Source organism: Thamnophis sirtalis, unplaced genomic scaffold, assembly GCF_051295495.1.
Source record: "Thamnophis sirtalis isolate CommonGarterSnake01/CBP01778 unplaced genomic scaffold, rThaSir2_p1.2 scaffold_1, whole genome shotgun sequence".
NCBI lineage: Eukaryota > Metazoa > Chordata > Lepidosauria > Squamata > Natricidae > Thamnophis > Thamnophis sirtalis.
Window position 1 is genome coordinate 165,874,540 of NW_028261381.1, and position 17,037 is coordinate 165,891,576.

The window sequence follows — 17,037 nt, forward strand, 5'->3', positions numbered from 1 at the left end:
TCCTTCCTTTCTTTTCCTTCTTTTCTTTCCTACCTACCTCCCCTTCCTTCCTTCCTTCCTCTCTCTCTCTTATTATTAGTTTACTTTTTTTTTTTTTTGTATACAGTTCTGAAGAGAACGAAAGCGTGAACATAATTTTTCGTTGTTGGCAAGACAAGTGTTATCTACATTTGGCTGGTCCCCCCAAATTATATAAATTGATATTAACTCTCAAGGGGGACCAAGAAGCTGGAAGGGAGAAGTCGGGCAGGCTCCCTTAGGGAGGGCAAAGTAGGAAAAATAAATATCAGCATAATACGCACACGCAAAAAAAGTCTCTTTTTTATGTTGGACTTTTTAAAGTTTATTTTTTACCTCTGTGTATATGTAGGGAATTTCTAGGAAAATAGTTACTTTATTGAATAAATTTTAAGAACTAAAATATATTTTATTTTTTAAGAAAAGGGGCTTGGCATTGGGTGGGGGCAAGGACCAGACCTTTAACCATCCAACGGCTAAAGTTCTGAAATATATACATATAAATATATATATATATATATATATTTGTTGATCTGACTTGACAGTTATGAAAATTGTATCCAGAGTTTTATTTTTTTTTTAAACTTCAAAGCCTTCTTAATAATAATAATGATAATGCTGATGATGATGATGATAATAATAATAATAATAAAAGACTTTTTACTATCTGAAGAACATGTCCTGGTAATCTAGTAATGTCACTCTTGGGAATTGCAAGTCACACATTTTATTTGTCTCTATAGCTTGTCTAGGTTGCGACAAGAGGGTGGGGCTGGCCCAAAGTCAGCCAATGAGCTTCTGAGGCTGAATAGGGAATTAAACCTGGTTTCCCACGCCTAGTCCAGCTCCTTCCTCACTACTCTTTATTGGCTCATGGGCTGAGAAGGCGGGACTGGCTTTTAGTCCATCACTTTAATCACCGAATTTATCCTGGCTGTTAGGCTGAGAGGGAGGGTCTGGCCTCACGTCCTCCAGAGAGCCCTAGTGGCTGAGGAGGAAGCTGAATTTGGGTCTTCCCAGATTCAGTCAAGCACTGAAACCACTATATCACACTAATTTTCTGGTGGTTCCAATGGTATTCTGTTGTTTTATAGAATTCTTCCCGTAAGCACGATAGATAGGTAGGTAGGTAGGTAGGTAGGTAGGTAGGTAGGTAGGTAGGTAGGTAGGTAGGTAGATAGATAGATAGATAGATAGATAGATAGATAGATAGATAGATAGATAGATAGATAGATGATAGATAGATAGATGATAGATAGATAGATACATACATAGATACATAGATACATAGATACATAGATACATAGATATAGATAGATTAGATAGATGCAAAGATAGATAGAGATAGATAGATAGATGATAGAGAGATAGATAGATAGATAGATGATAGATAGATAGATAGATAGATAGATGATAGATAGATAGATGATAGATAGATAGATAGATACATACATAGATACATAGATACATAGATACATAGATACATAGATATAGATAGATTAGATAGATGCAAAGATAGATAGAGATAGATAGATAGATGATAGAGAGATAGATAGATAGATAGATGATAGATAGATAGATAGATAGATAGATAGATAGATAGATAGATGATAGATAGATAGATGATAGATAGATAGATAGATACATACATAGATACATAGATACATAGATACATAGATACATAGATACATAGATATAGATAGATTAGATAGATGCAAAGATAGATAGAGATAGATAGATAGATGATAGAGAGATAGATAGATAGATAGATGATAGATAGATAGATAGATAGATAGATAGATAGATAGATAGATAGATAGATAGATAGATAGATAGATAGATGATAGATATAGATAGATAGATGATAGATAGATAGATAGATGATAGATGAGATAGATAGATAGATAGATGATAGAGATGAGAGAGAGAGAGAGAGAGAGAGAGATGATAGATAGATAGATGATTGATAGATAGATAGATATAGATATAAAATTCTTTATTGGCCAAGTGTGATTGGACACACAAGGAATTTGTCTTTGGTGTATATGCTCTCTGTACATAAAGAAAAATAAAATAGAATACGTTCATCAAGAATAAAAAGATACAACACTTAGTGATAGTCAAGGTTACTATAAGCTATCAAATTGTACTAGTAAACACATAAAACAATATAAATTGAAAGATACAAGCAACATGGTTATAGTCATAAGTGGGAAGAGGTAGATACTAGGAAGAAAGAGAAGAATATTAGTAATACAGTCTTAGTAAATTATTTGACTGTGTTGTGGGAATTAGTTGTTAAGATAGTCCTCAACCTACAACTGGTTGCTCAGCAACCATTCAAATTTAAGACTGGACCATCAAAACTGACCACCTGGTTTCCATAAAGTTCCATTGGCTATTCTCTCTTCCCCCCCCCGCCCCCCCATCACATGACTGCATTTTGGACACTTGGCAAATAGTCTGCCTTCACAGCTGTTTGCAGCATCCCATGCTTCAGTGATTGCAACTTATGCATGTTTGCCGGAAACATGCAAGTGTTTACTTTCAGATGTCACTAAAAACCAGCCCCTCGCAAACAAGGGATTTGCTTAACAAATGGAACAGTTGCTTAACGACCATTATGTTTACTTAACACCCACGGCAAGAACTCAAAATCGGGTCAGTCACATGATGACCCACTTTATGAACATAATAATCTATGATCATAATCGCCAGGCTCAATTGCGGTCATAAGAGGAGGACAACTTTCCTTGAGAAATGGTAGGAAAACAGGTTTCTTATCCATCCAATATTTTTAAAAAGATTGGTTTCCTCCCCATATTAAAAGAGCCTTGGTGGTACAGTGGTTAGAATGCATATTACAGGCTAATTCTGCTGATTGCCAGGAGTTTGATCCTGACCGGCTCAAGGTTGACTCAGCCTTCCATCCTTCCGAGGTGGGTAAAATGAGGACCCAGATTGTTGGGGCCAATAGGCTGACTCTGTAAACCACTTAGAGAGAGCTGTAAAGCACTGTGTAGCGGTATATGTCTAGGTGCTATTGCTTTATCTGACTGGCAAATTCTGGCTTCTTTACATAAACACCAGAATTTTAAGGTTGTTAGGGACCATGGAGGTCTTCTAATCCCATGATGGCGAACCTATGGCACCCGTGCCACAGGTGGCCAGCTGATTTTTGGCTATTTTTCACCCAGCGGAGACTTCCATGAAGCCTCCGGAGGACGAAAAACCGCCCAACGACAAACCAGACGTTCAGGAATGGACTTCCGGATTCTGCATCGGGCTGTTTTTTGCCCTCTGGAGGCTTCAGGGAAGCCACCTTAAGCCTCCGGAAGGAATAAACAGCCTAACGGGCACCCCGGAAGTCTGTTCCCGAACTTCCGGTTTACGTGTTGGGTCGTTTTTCGCTGTCCCCAGGCTCCTAGAAAGCCTCTGGATCCCACCGGAAGTCAGAAAACAGGCCATTTTTGGCTTCCCCAGGCTTCAAGAAAGCCGTGCACGCATGCACGGGGCAGCAAGGGGGGGGGTCATGTGCAGGTGGCACAGCGCGTGGAGCAGAGGTGGGTTCCTACCAGTTCGTACCTATTCGGTAGAACTGGTTTGTCAAATCTACTGAACCGGTTAGAAGAGGTTCCACCAGTGGACCCGGAAAGCAGGCCACACCTACAGAAGAGGTTCCAAAGTTTTTTGAAACCCACCACTGGTCCTTGGATATGATTATTCTACACTATCATGCTCATATTTATAAAACTCAGTGCCTCTGTGAAAGGTAAGGATGACTACTGCGTTTGTGGTGCAATCAGAACATTGCGTGTGTTGAAGTTGTTTTAACGCAAACCAAAGATGCCTTTTAAAAAACAAGTTTACATCCTATTCTTATGCATGCCAGTGCTGTGTGTGAGGTAATTTAAAGTGGTTCTGACAAGTGTCGGCGGCATCTTCATATCCGGTCACATGGGCAGCAAGCCACTCCCACAAAGGTGGTCACACCCACAGAGTAGGTTTGAACAATTTTTGAAACCCACCACTGCCGTGGAGCATTAAATTATGGGGGTGGGTATGCGAGCGCACTCAGTAGTGCCTGCGGGCATGCTTTTGGTACCCAAGGTGAAAACGGTTCGCCATCACTGTTCTAGTCCAACCTCTTGCTTAGTGAAAAAAAAATATTACACCATTTCAGACAAAAGGAGCCAAGGTGGCGCAGTGGTTAAATGCAGCACTGCAGGCTACTGCTAGATCAGCAGGTCAGCGGTTCAAATCTCACCGGCTCAGGGTTGACTCAGCCTTCCATCCTTCCGAGGTGGGTAAAATGAGGACCCAGATTGTTGGGGGCAATATGCTGACTCTCTGTAAACCGCTTAGAGAGGCCTGAAAGGCCTATGAAGCGGTATATAAGTCTACTGCTATTGAAAATGGCTGCCCAATCTTTATTTGAAAAATTCCCATTGATGGAGCATCCACAGCTTCAGGAAGCACCCTTCTCCATTTCTTTTAACTTCCAGCAGGGGATGATGGGAATGTTGGCCTGGCTAGGGAGCCATGGACATTCTGTGGCCTCTTCCTGTCCATCTTCTAAAGCTTTTCGCTCATCCTCTTAATTAGGGTTTCTCTGCCATTTTAGAAGGGAGGGAGAAAAATTTCCCTCTAATTGTATGTGATCCCTGATGAGATCCATCACCTTTTCTCTTATTCATGGAAGACTCAGCAAGGAACTAAATACATTTCTGAAGCCCCTGGACATCTTAACCCAGTTTGCAACCGAACATTTTTTTCAAGCACATCCTTTCAACCTTAGGGACCAGAACAGTGGTGGGTTGCTGCGGGTACGGCCTGGTACAGCCATACCAGTAGTGGCCAGGAGCAGCTGAAAGCGTACCAGTACAGTGGCTTGTTTGGCCCACCCACCTGCCCGCGCTCTATAGGCTGTTTTTATGCCAAAGGCACACTGCGCACATGCACCCCGACAAGCAGCTGGGTGTCGTGGGGCGGTGGATTGAGCATGCGTGCGCAGCACACATCACGCGGGTGCACAGACAGACTGCAATCTGCGTACCGGTAGCAACGGTAAGAGCAACCCATCACTGGACCAGAAACTTGATTTGTGCTGTTTGTGTTGGGTTCTCAAGCCCTGAATGTGGGATCACACTACTGTTTTTTGTGTGTTGTCAGCAATGACATACAGCCCTCAACCCCAACTTTGTGCTTTCTGTGGCGTTTTTTGCAAACTGTCTTGTTATTTGCTACAAATATTCTATAAGCCAGAGATGGGTGATGTGTCAAGGACCACGTGTAGTTCTTGGCCTAAAGTAATAGAGCCCTTATCTTGAGGGAGCTGATCAGTGTCCTTCTGCAGCTTCCTCCTTGAGAAACAAAAATATTGCCAGAGAGAACAAAAGGTGAGTATCAACATCAGACAAATGTTCCTATCCACTTTTGGCTCCAATTCTTCTCTGCCTGATATAAAACCAGGCAATCAGTTTATTCATTCAATTTGGATAGTACCAGATCCGACAAAGAACTGTTTACAAAGCACTGGGTGGGTGGGTGGGTGGGACTATTAACCCCAGTACACTTCATCAAAAATGAATCAAGGTTATAACAATAAAGGGGTAGTGAAACAATCTTAAAAAGCCCAACTAAATGATACTAATTAAATTTATAATTAAGATACACAAAGTGAAATAAATCAAGGAGAGATGTCGCCATCAATTCAACCCACATTGGCTGGAAAAGTCCCATTGCAAATAGCAATCCCGAACGTTAGAAGGGATGCATGCAGCAAACCTTATTTTCTCATGGGAGAATATTTTACAAGGCTTACAAGACACAAATGGGAAATTGTTTCTGAGAAATTAATCTCCACAAATGGTGGGGAATGCATGGTTCCATACACAGTGGGTGATCCAGTTTAAGGAAGGTGGACCTGAACCCAGCAAGGTGCCAGATCATCAGTGTTTTATAAATAATAACCAGACTTCTGAATTAATCCTGGAAACTGACTGGTAGCCACTTAGAGACCAAAGCACAGGTGTTATATGCTCTTGGCAGGTAAACAAACTCGGCTGCCCTGTTTTGCACTAATAGCAAAAATTCAGAGAATTGGGTATGAATGTGTTCTGCAGCCTCTGCATTTGCACAACTAGTCCTATACAAACATAAAATATAAATGAAATATAAAAATATAGCCCATTCATTTATACAATATGCAAAGAATACCCTAACTAACAAGCCAGGTACAGCTATATTAAGCTTAGTATACTATGCAAATTTAAGGGGACGTGGTGGCTCAGTGGCTAAGATGCTGAGCTTGTCGATCAGAAAGGTCGGCAGTTCGAATCCCTAGCGCCACGTAACGGAGTGGGGTCCCATTACTTGTCACAGCTTCTGCCAACCTAACAGTTCCAAAGTATGTAAAAATGCAAGCAGAAAAATAGGGACCACCTTTGGTGGGAAGATAACAGTGTTCTGGGCGCCTTCAGCATTTAGTCATGCCAGCCACATGACCATGGAGACGTCTTCCGACAGCACTGGCTCTTCGTCTGTGAAACGGAGATGAGCACCGCCCCCTAGAGTTGGAAACGACTAGCACATATGTGCGAGGGGAAACTTCACCTTTCTTTACCTTACTATGCAAATTCAGTCAGTAAGTTTACTTCTGATCTGGTTAAGTATATCATGTCATAAGCCATGGTTTGCTCAAATGAACCATAACTGACAAGTCAATACGGTACCTAATTGTTAATGGATACTGTATGTATATAACAAGCCGAGATGGCGCAGTAGTTAGGGTGCAGTACTGCAGTCCACTTCAGCTGACTGTTATCTGCAGTTCAGCGGTTCTAATCTCACCGGCTCAAGGTTGACTCAGCCTTCCATCCTTCCGAGGTGGGTGAAATGAGGACCCAGATTGTGGGGGCGATATTCTGACTCTCTAAACCGCTTAGAGAGGGCTGAAAGTCCTATGAAGCGGTATATAAGTCTAACTGCTATTGCTATTGCTAAGGTAGTCCTTGACTTAAACCACCAGAGTATCTGTTGTTAAGCAAGGCAGCTGTTAAGTGAGTCACACCCAATTTTATGATCTTTTTCCCTTGGTTGTGAAGTGAATCACTACTTGTTAAGTGAATCACATGGTCATTAAGCACATTTAGCCTCCCCATTGACTTTGCATTCAGAAGCCAGCTGGGAAGGTTGCAAATGGTGATCCTGTGAGCAGAAGACACTGCAACTGTCATAAATACATGCTGTTCACCAAGCACTCAAATTTTTATCACTTGACCATGGGAATACTCCCACAGTTGTAAGTGTGAGGACCAGTCATTAGTTCAGGGTTAATGTAACTCCTTCATTAAACAAATGATTGTAAGTCAAGGACAATTTCTATCCATACATGTGTTTCTGTGTGCTTATGTGCTAGTTAAAACATAAGCCTAACCTACTGTAAGTAGGTTAACAGTAACCGTACTGCAGGCTACTTCTGCTGACTGCTGGCTGCCTGCAATTTGGCCAGTTCAAATCTCACCAGGGTCAAAGTTGACTCATCCATTCATCCTTCCGAGGTGGGTAAAATGAGGACCCCAAATCATTGAGGGCAATAGGCAGACTCTGTAAAACCTTAGAGAGGGCCAGAAAGCGCTGGAAAGCGGTATATAAGTCTAAGAGCTATTGCTACTGTGGTTGACGCCATACAGCACATTGCTAAACTCCAATGTTGCTTATTATATGCAGAGAACTTTGCACAGAAGGCTTGAGAGGGATCTTGGTTATCATTTGTCCCAACTCCCTCTCCCTGTGGCAGCATCTCTGACAGATGGCCGTCCAGCTTGTCCTCACATCTTTGCAAAGTCTACCAACTGTTGTGCTTGGCTGTTCTATTGTCAGGCAGCTGTCGGTAGCTATTACCTGCCAAGAACAGGACACCTGTGGTTTGTTCCCTCTATTGGGAATTTATTCACGATGACCACTTGAAAGCTGCAGGGTTGCTAAAGTAAACCCACCGTTTTTCATACATTAGTTTGGAGAAACTCTGGATAATTCTTCCTACCACTGCTTCCCAAAATATAAAAGCAAGTTCAGAAGTCTACAGCCAAGGTTTGTAGCAAATAGCAAGACAGATTGCAAAAAAACAACAACACTACAGAAAGCACAAAGTTAGGATTGTAGGGCTGTACATGTCCCTTCCAACTCTGTTATTCAGGGTTGACTCAGCCTTCCATCCTTCCGAGGTGGGTAAAATGAGGACCCAGATTGTTGGGGGCAATATGCTGACTCTCTGTAAACCGCTTAGAGAGGCCTGAAAGGCCTATGAAGCGGTATATAAGTCTACTGCTATTGCTATTGCTATTATTCTATTGTCTTCTCCAAACTCAACATGCTGGGTCAGTGTTGGCGAACCTTTTCGGCAGCATGCCAAAACAGGTGCGCAGGTGCATGCCAGAAATCAGAAAAACAGCGGACCCTGGTCTTCGCATGTGCAATGCGTGCCAGAAACCAGAAGACCAGGTGGCTGTTGCGTATGCACCCATCAGAAATTGGAAGATCATCTTCCCAGCATGCGCATGAGCACTGAGCGGCTGCTCTTCTGATTTCTGGCGTTTCCATGCGCATGAAGACCAGCTGGCTCGTACGCCAGAACCCAGAAGAGCAACGGGCCATGGCTCGGGTGCCCAGAGAGATGGCTCTGCATGCCACTTCTGGCAGGTGTGCCACAGATTTGCCATCACTGTCCTATGCTGCGTAACTCTAACTGGGGTGGGTGGTTTAAAATGTGTGTGTTATATTTTAAAGTGGGTTGGTTCAGTAGACCAGGATTCAATTACTTGTATGTTAGAATGTGGTAGAAATACAGAGCTTTTGAACCGTACAGCAGGAAGAGACTTAGTCCAATCCACTTTCACTCAGGAAACCTGCTATGTCACTCCCACTTGACAGAGCTAAAAATAGAAATATTGATTAATTTTAGTGCTTTTGCTTTTTTGAAGATCTTTTTGCTTGTCTTCTATCGAACTAAAACACAAACAAGCTTAGAGAAAACAGGGGGGGAGGGATAATAAAGCTAACTCGGAATAAAACCACATTAAAATGCAAATGTGGATATAAAAGGAAGCCATGATGTGGCACCAGAGTCAGTTTGGTGTAGTTACGAGGCTAGTAACTGGAGACCATGAGTTCTAGTCCTGCCTTGAGCATGAAGTGACTTTGGGCTAGTCAATCTCCACTGTTGGAAGAAGCTAATCCCAAACCACTTCCAAAACTCCTTGCCAAGAAAAGTGCAGGCCGTTAACAGGAATCAAAACTGACTCAAAGGCACACAAACCCCCCAAAAATGCTCTTGCACAAATGCTAAGCTGTATTATACATAAAATGGTGGGTGGGTCTATCTTAAATAAAGTGGGTGTTTGTACACAAATTTGTGTACAATAGCCTGCCCATTGCAATCATAAGGTGTGATGGGCATAAGCAAGTCACTCTGGGACCAACCCAATTTTATATCCTTTTTTTACTGCAGTTGTTAAGCGAACCCATGGTTCTCTAGGGGCGTTTTGGCTGAAAACTGGTAGTAAGCGCTGTTTATTAGCAAAAGCATCATAAATTGTGGACGTATGACCATAGGATGCTGAAAATGGCTATAAATGTGGGCTGGATGCCAAGCCCCTGAAATGCAAACATGTGAGCCTTGGAACTTCAAAGCCAAGTCATAAGGTACCTTTAGAAGATACTATTTGAAGTTAAGATGGGAACCACTCCTCATTTAGAGGGTGTCTGTCTTAACTTCAAATAGTTACTAAGCAAATGGTCATAAATTGAGGACTACCTCCATTTGATGAGTTTTAAACTACGATAAAGATAACTTTAGACTTACAACCATTTGTTTAGTGACTATTCAAAGTTATAATGGCACTGAAAAAGTAACTAATGATCATTTTTCACACTTACGACCATTGCCAAATCCCCATGTGATTAAAATTCAGATGCTAGGCAACTGGCATGGTTGTAAGTCAAGGACCACCTGTAGATCAAGCCCAAATGACGGGAAAGGTATTTTCCAGTTTCCAAATTATCAGCAAGATGTAACAAGCATGGTCTGGAGTGTCCAGTTAATGGAAAATAAAATGCCTGGTACTTTAAACTCAAGTGGAAAAAAAAATGAAGTTTTTTCCACTGCTAATAAAGCAATTTGGTGCAATTTTTAAAATTACAGAAATAAGTTTCTTTTGTATTTTCCCCCAAATTGTGACAAAAGCAAACTACAACTTTATGTAGTCAGAGAAATTCCAACCCCTTTAATACAGATGGGATTTTAGAAGATGCTGGAGAATCAAAGCCAAAAACAACAAAAGGACTAGATTGGAGAATCAATTGGAAGCTAAGGAAATTCAGCTAGTTTTAAGTGCATCAACCATTTGAAATACTAATTCAGGAATAAAAAAAATGTATTCAGCAGCCACAGCAGCTGCCTTTTAGCCATTATCTATCCACTGCTGGTTAAAAGCCTCTTCCCCATAGTTCCAGCCAATGTGGCCCTGAGCTTTCTTTTGCCAATTCAGCCTGCAATATTTGCTTATTTTGTCGATCCATCTTGTTCTAGATTTCTTTTGTGGATCCATTCCAGGGGTGAAGTCAACTTACCTTCACTACCGTTTTGCAAATGTGAGCGCCGGGGTGTGTGTGTGTCAGTTCGCTTGTGGGCACACCATGCGCTTGGTGCGCACTGCGCGCACATGTGCAGTGGAGTAAAAATTGCTATGTGCATGCGCAGAAGCAAAAAACAAGATGGTGGCGCCTATGGTGCGTCCCGGAGAACCAGTTCAGGGACCTGGTAGGCCTGGGTCGCTGCCCGTGACCCGTCAAAACCGCGCTCGACTAAGCCGCGCCCGATTAAACCGCGTCGCTGACATCATCAACAGGGCGACAACAGCCAGCACGGAGAAAGAAGGGCGCTTTAAATAGCACTTTGAAAGCAAGCCGTTTCAACTTAAGGTAAGGGTTAGGTTTAGGGTTAGGTTTAGGGTTAGGTTTAGGGTTAGGTTTAGGGTTAGGTTTAGGGTTAGGTTTAGGGTTAGGGTTAGGTTTAGGGTTAGGTTAAGGGTTAGGATTAGGTTTAGGGTTAGGTTAAGGGTTAGGTTTAGGGTTAGGTTTAGGGTTAGGGTTAGGGTTAGGTTTAGGGTTAGGTTAAGGGTTAGGGTTAGGGTTAGGGTTAGGTTTAGGGTTAGGTTAAGGGTTAGGTTTAGGGTTAGGTTTAGGGTTAGGTTTAGGGTTAGGTTAAGGGTTAGGTTTAGGGTTAGGTTAAGGGTTAGGGTTAGGTTTAGAGTTAGGTTAAGGGTTAGGTTTAGAGTTAGGTTAAGGGTTAGGATTAGGTTTAGGGTTAGGTTTAGGGTTAGGTTTAGGGTTAGGTTTAGGGTTAGGTTTAGGGGGGTTAGGTTTAGGTTTAGGGGTTAATTTTAGGTTTAGCGTTTACAGCGTGCTTCTGTCTCCGTGCTGTTGTCGCCCTGTTGATGACGTCAGCTACACCGTTTCGGCAAGCGCGGTTAAGTCGAACACGGTTTTGTGGTGGAACCTCGCTGCCGGTTCCAGCAACCCAAGCTGCCAAACCACTACTGGTTCGGCTCACTGGTAAGTGTGTGCGTGTGCGCTTCACTTGCATGCACAACCTCCGCGCATGCACAGAGCATCAAAAATGGGACGTGATGACGTCCGGGCAAGTGGGTGGAGCCTCCCGCCACCAGTTAGAACCGGCTGAATTTAACCACTGATCTATTCTATGACTTCCTTAGGAATAGCAATAGCAGTTAGACTTATATACCGCTTCATAGGGCTTTCAGCCCTCTCTAAGCGGTTTACAGAGTCAGCATATTGCCCCCACAGTCTGCGTCCTCATTTCACCCACCTCGGAAGGATGGAAGGCTGAGTCAACCTTGAGGCGGTGAGATTAGAACCGCTGAACTGCAGATAACAGTCAGCTGAAGTGGCCTGCAGTACTGCACCCTAACCACTGCACCTCTTCCTTGGGCCACCTGCCATCCGTTCTTCTTGCTGCGTGACCATCCCATTTCCATTTCCATTCTTTTACTCTCTTGATGATATCGTATACTTTCTTTTGTTCTCTAATCCATGTGCAGGTTTTTCTATCTTGTCTTGTGATGCCGAGCATGTATCTTTCATAGTATGTATTCACACTAACGGTATGGTTACTGGAGGTGCAAGAAATTCTTTCATGCTATTTAAATATGCTTGGGGCTGTAAGTTTTCTACAGATCATACATTCATTGACACAAGCAAATTGCAATCCAAATATTGCCACGAGGAAAATAATATGGATAGAAAAATTGGGGAATCCAAAAAGTTGAGATCGCAGTACGCATTCTTAATCCTAGGAAATAAGGATAAAGCTGATTTATTTTTGGCCAGCAGGTGGCGATAATCAACAACAAACGGGACTTCGATCAACTTTTCCTAAAGCTGTCTGAGAAGGGAAGGAAAATCTGAACTCCGTATTAAGCATGGATTTTGGCCAATTCAGGATATGAAAGATTAGGACTCTTTGTGCTTACAAGAACTATCAGGCAAAGAAAATTGCAATGTAAAAACAGAACAAAAGGATCAGAATAGAGTGGCTTTGAAAAGGACAATAAACTGGCCATATTACTGCAAAGGATCTTCTAAGAGATACGGGCACAGTAATCATCACAAGAGGGTCTGCAACTGTAGGAAGTTAAAACCCACCCCTCTCCTAGAAGAATGAAACATCCTAGTAAATATTAAAAAGGCAGCATATTATATTTCCCTGGATACGAAATGGAGAAACATATTTTTAGGCAGGAAACAGACTCACTCTTAATAGACCCCACCTTTGTCAATGGCCCATTAAAAGGCCTGGGCCAGTCTATTCTACATAACAAATATATCCTCCCTTCAGCTCCAGGGTGATGGGATTAAGGCATGATAGTGTTAGCCCTTTACCCATCTCAACACAGGGCACCTGGGAAGAAGCAATGTTCAACCAAACTTGTACCCAAAGCACAGCCTACAGAGTTGCTCCTGCATGGCCCCATGGGAGCCTGACAACCAATCAGAATACAAGCTCAGGTACGGGTTCTGGGAAGTCAGGGGGCGGGGGGGGGAAAGAGGTGGGGGGTCGGGGGTCGGGGGGGGGGAGGGAGGGATATATATTAGGCTAGACACGATGTGTTTAGATCTCAATGCAATGTGACTTCACATGTATACTGTTTTTCTTTAATTTTTCTTTAAAAATAGGATAAGCCAAGTACATTAACATATAGTGGAAATACACCAAGGGGAGGAGGAGTAGGAAAGAAGAAAGATGGATAGAGAGGGATGGGAGAGAGGGTGGGGGGGGGAGGTGAAAAGGAAGGGGGGGAGCGGATCTGGAGAGAGGAGTGGTAGAGGGGGAGGGGAAGTAGGGTAGAGGGGGATGATGGAGGGAAGATAGAAAGTAGAAGGGTGGTGGAAGAAAGAGGTGTGTGGAGAATGGAAGAGGTATATTGGGCTTTTGTTTTCTGGAGCATTGGTGACAAGAGGAATTGATGCAATTATTGTTTAATACTGTATGGTGTATACATGTGAGTGTATGAAAATGAAAATAAAATATACTAAAAGAGAAACTAAAAAAAACAAAGAGAAAAAACTATATATATATAAAAAAAGAATACAAGCTCAGGTTCAAAGCCCAGAGAAGGCATAAAACCAGGGGCTTTCAGCATCTATGTCTCTTTTTCTTCTTCACCCAACATCTGGAAGCATGTGACACCCCCCCCCTTTTCTGTTCAGGAGCTCAAGCCATGTGGTCTTGTCCACTATTAAACCATCTTTCCAAACAGCCTCCATGTTTCCTGTGTCTTTTTCCCCACTTGGAACTGAACCCAGAAGGACGTTTCTTCCAACACAACAAAATATTGCAGTTTGATACACTTCCTGGTCTATTTTCCGGCCATTTTATCTCTCCCATTTTTTTGGTTCCCCTTTTGTCAGCATTAAACATTCACAAAATATGCTCATTATCATATATACATCAAAGTTTGTTGTAGTGATAGATGAAGTAGAGAACATGTTTCTCTATTTTTTCCTTATGGCACAAAATATTGCTTGCTTTATTTGTCTGTATTTGTCTTTGCTTTGCTTTGTGGGAGGTAGCTTTGAGAGAGAGAACTATTCTGACACAAGATGATAGCATATTATCTAATGATGATCTTAAGTACAATACAATAGCAGAGTTGGAACGGACCTTGGAGGTCTTCTAGTCCAACCCCCTGCCTAGGCAGGAAACCCTATACCATTTCAGACAAATGGCTATCCAACATCCTCTTAAAGACTTCCAGTGTTGGGGCATTCACAACTTCTGGAGGCAAGTTGTTCCACTGATTAATTGTTCTGTCGGGAAATTTCTCCTCAGTTCTAAGTTGCTTCTCTCCTTGATTAGTTTCCACCCATTGCTTCTTGTTCTACCCTCAGGTGCCTTGGGGAATAGTTGGACTCCCTCTTCTTTATGGCAACCCCTGAGATATTGGAACACAGCTATCATGTCTCCCCTAGTCCTTCTTTTCATTAAACTAGACATACCCAGTTCCTGCAACCGTTCTTCATATGTTTTAGTCTCCAGTCCCCTAATCCTCTTTGTTGCTCTTCTCTGCACTCTTTCTAGAGTCTCCACATCTTTTCTACATTGTGGCGACCAAAACTGAATGCAGTATTCATGCCTAATAATCGGATGAGAGACCACAAGGAAATGTCAAGGCTGCCATTAAATCCTTGAGAAATTTCCTTTAATTCAAGGAAATTTTATTTTAACATTTTAAAAAGATGCAGCAGATGGCAATAGCAAATCAGTGGGCTATAATGTTTAAAGTGCTGGATCAGGAACAATGCTTAGTGACTTTGACCTGATTACTCCCCCTCAGCTCAGCCCATCTTGAAAGGTAGCTGTTGCAGGGAAAATACACCTTGCAAGATTGTTGTTGCAGGAAAAACAGGAGAGAAAATTACAGGTAATCCTCAACTTATAACAATCCGTTTACCGAGCATCCAAAGTTACAATGGCACTGAAAAAAAAATGATTTACAACCATTTTCCACACCTGGGACCATCCCAGCTTCTCTGTGATTACCTGATCACATTTTGGCGGCTTGTATTCATGACAGTTGCATTATCCCAGGTTGTGTGATCACCTTTTGTGAGCTTCTGACAAGCAAAGCCAATGGGGAAGCCAGATTCACTTAACAGCTGCATTACTAACTTAACAACGGCAGTGATTCACTTAACAACTGTGGCAAGAAAAGTTGTAAAATGGGGGCAAAATTCACTTACACAGTTGTCTCGCTTAGCAATGGGATCTGGGGGCTCAGTTGTAGTTGAAAACTACCGGTATACATTGCGTTGTATCAAATAGAGGTGGGAAAACAGTCTAATAAATCAATTCCAAACTGCTGCTCAGAGAACTCCAGTAAGAGCCAGGATCAAACCAAGGGCATATTTAAGCTTTTATTCAGCAAAACAAGGAACAGGGCTATGGGGAGGGAGAGACTTGGGGTCTCAATGGCAGCTTGCTAACATCCCCAGTTCTCTCTCTTCATAACTATTCCTGCTGGTGCTCCAGTAACCTGCTTTGAAGGGACTGAGCTGGGCAGGGAAAGTTGTGAAGTCACCTACTGTTGGAGGTCACTCCCAGTTGTCCCGTTAAGCCTTGGCCTACCAGCGTTTCTTCCCGCTGGGCATTTATGTAACAAAATTGAGTAGCAAAGCAGCTGGGGTGCCAGTGAATGCAGTCGGAGGAGGAAGGGGGAGCGAGGAAATAATGCGGATAATTGAAGTCATTTGTCGAAGATGGGATGGAGTGAGGGGGCTGCTCATCTCCCACCTCCCACTTCCTTTTTTTCCACAGCAACTCTCTAATTGTCCACAGTCACTGATGGACGCCATTGATGGGAGTCTGGTTGCCGTGGCAATGGATGAATAGGATCAAACAACCCCCCCCCACCCAAGATTGTACCACACCAGAAAAATGCGGGGGGCAGGCCATCAGCAACAACAGAAAAACAGCAACAAAAATATAATTTCGTTGTTGTTGTCCAGGAAATTAAGCAGTTTGCAACCAAATAATAGAGGTCTGAATGAGGGCCCCGTCGTCCCACTTCCCCTTCAGGGAAGGAGGGTGGATTGCAGAGAAGAAGAAAAACAGGTCCTTAATGTTGCACTAGTGTTGGGGTGCAGGAACAAAAACAACCTCGTTTATTGGTCCAAGGATTAGATTTTTTTTTAAAAAATTAAAAAAATTGTAGAGCAAGTTGTGTGTCTTTCATGTAGAAAGTGTGTCAGGCCAAATGAATAAATCAACACATGCCTGTGGTTTGGGTTTTTTTTTTTCCTCCTGTGGGAAGCTCCCTCTTCAGTGGCAGTCTACCTCGTCAAAAGCGTGCACATCATGAACAAACTGGGCCTTGTCCTCTTGGTGTCATGTCGGTGACATCTTTAAGGCTAAAAGTCAAAAAAAGGGATGCGGTGGCTCAGTGGCTAAGACGCTGAGCTTGTCGATCACAAGGTCGGCAGTTCGAATCCCTAGCACCGCATAACGGCGTGCGCTCCAGTTACTTGTCCCAGCTTCTGCCAACCGAGCAGTTCGAAAGCAGGTAAAAATGCAAGTAGAAAAATAGGAACCACCTTTGGTGGGAAGGTAACAGCGTTCCATGTGTCTTCGGCGTTTAGTCATGCCGGCCACATGGCCACGGAGACGTCTTCGGACAGCGCTGGCTCTTCGGCTTGGAAATGGAGATGAGCACGGCCCCCTAGAGTCGGGAACGATTAGCACATATGTGTGAGGGGAACTTTTACCTTTACCAAATATGCTCCATGAATAAATGGGTCTTCCTAAGGAAAGATCCGAGAGGAGACACCTCCATCTTTAGGAGCAATAAACCTTCAATGACGAGTTGGGGAGACAATTACGGCGAGGGCTGGTGAACCTCCAGAGATCCCTCCGCTAACCATCCTGGCCTAACCCGAACT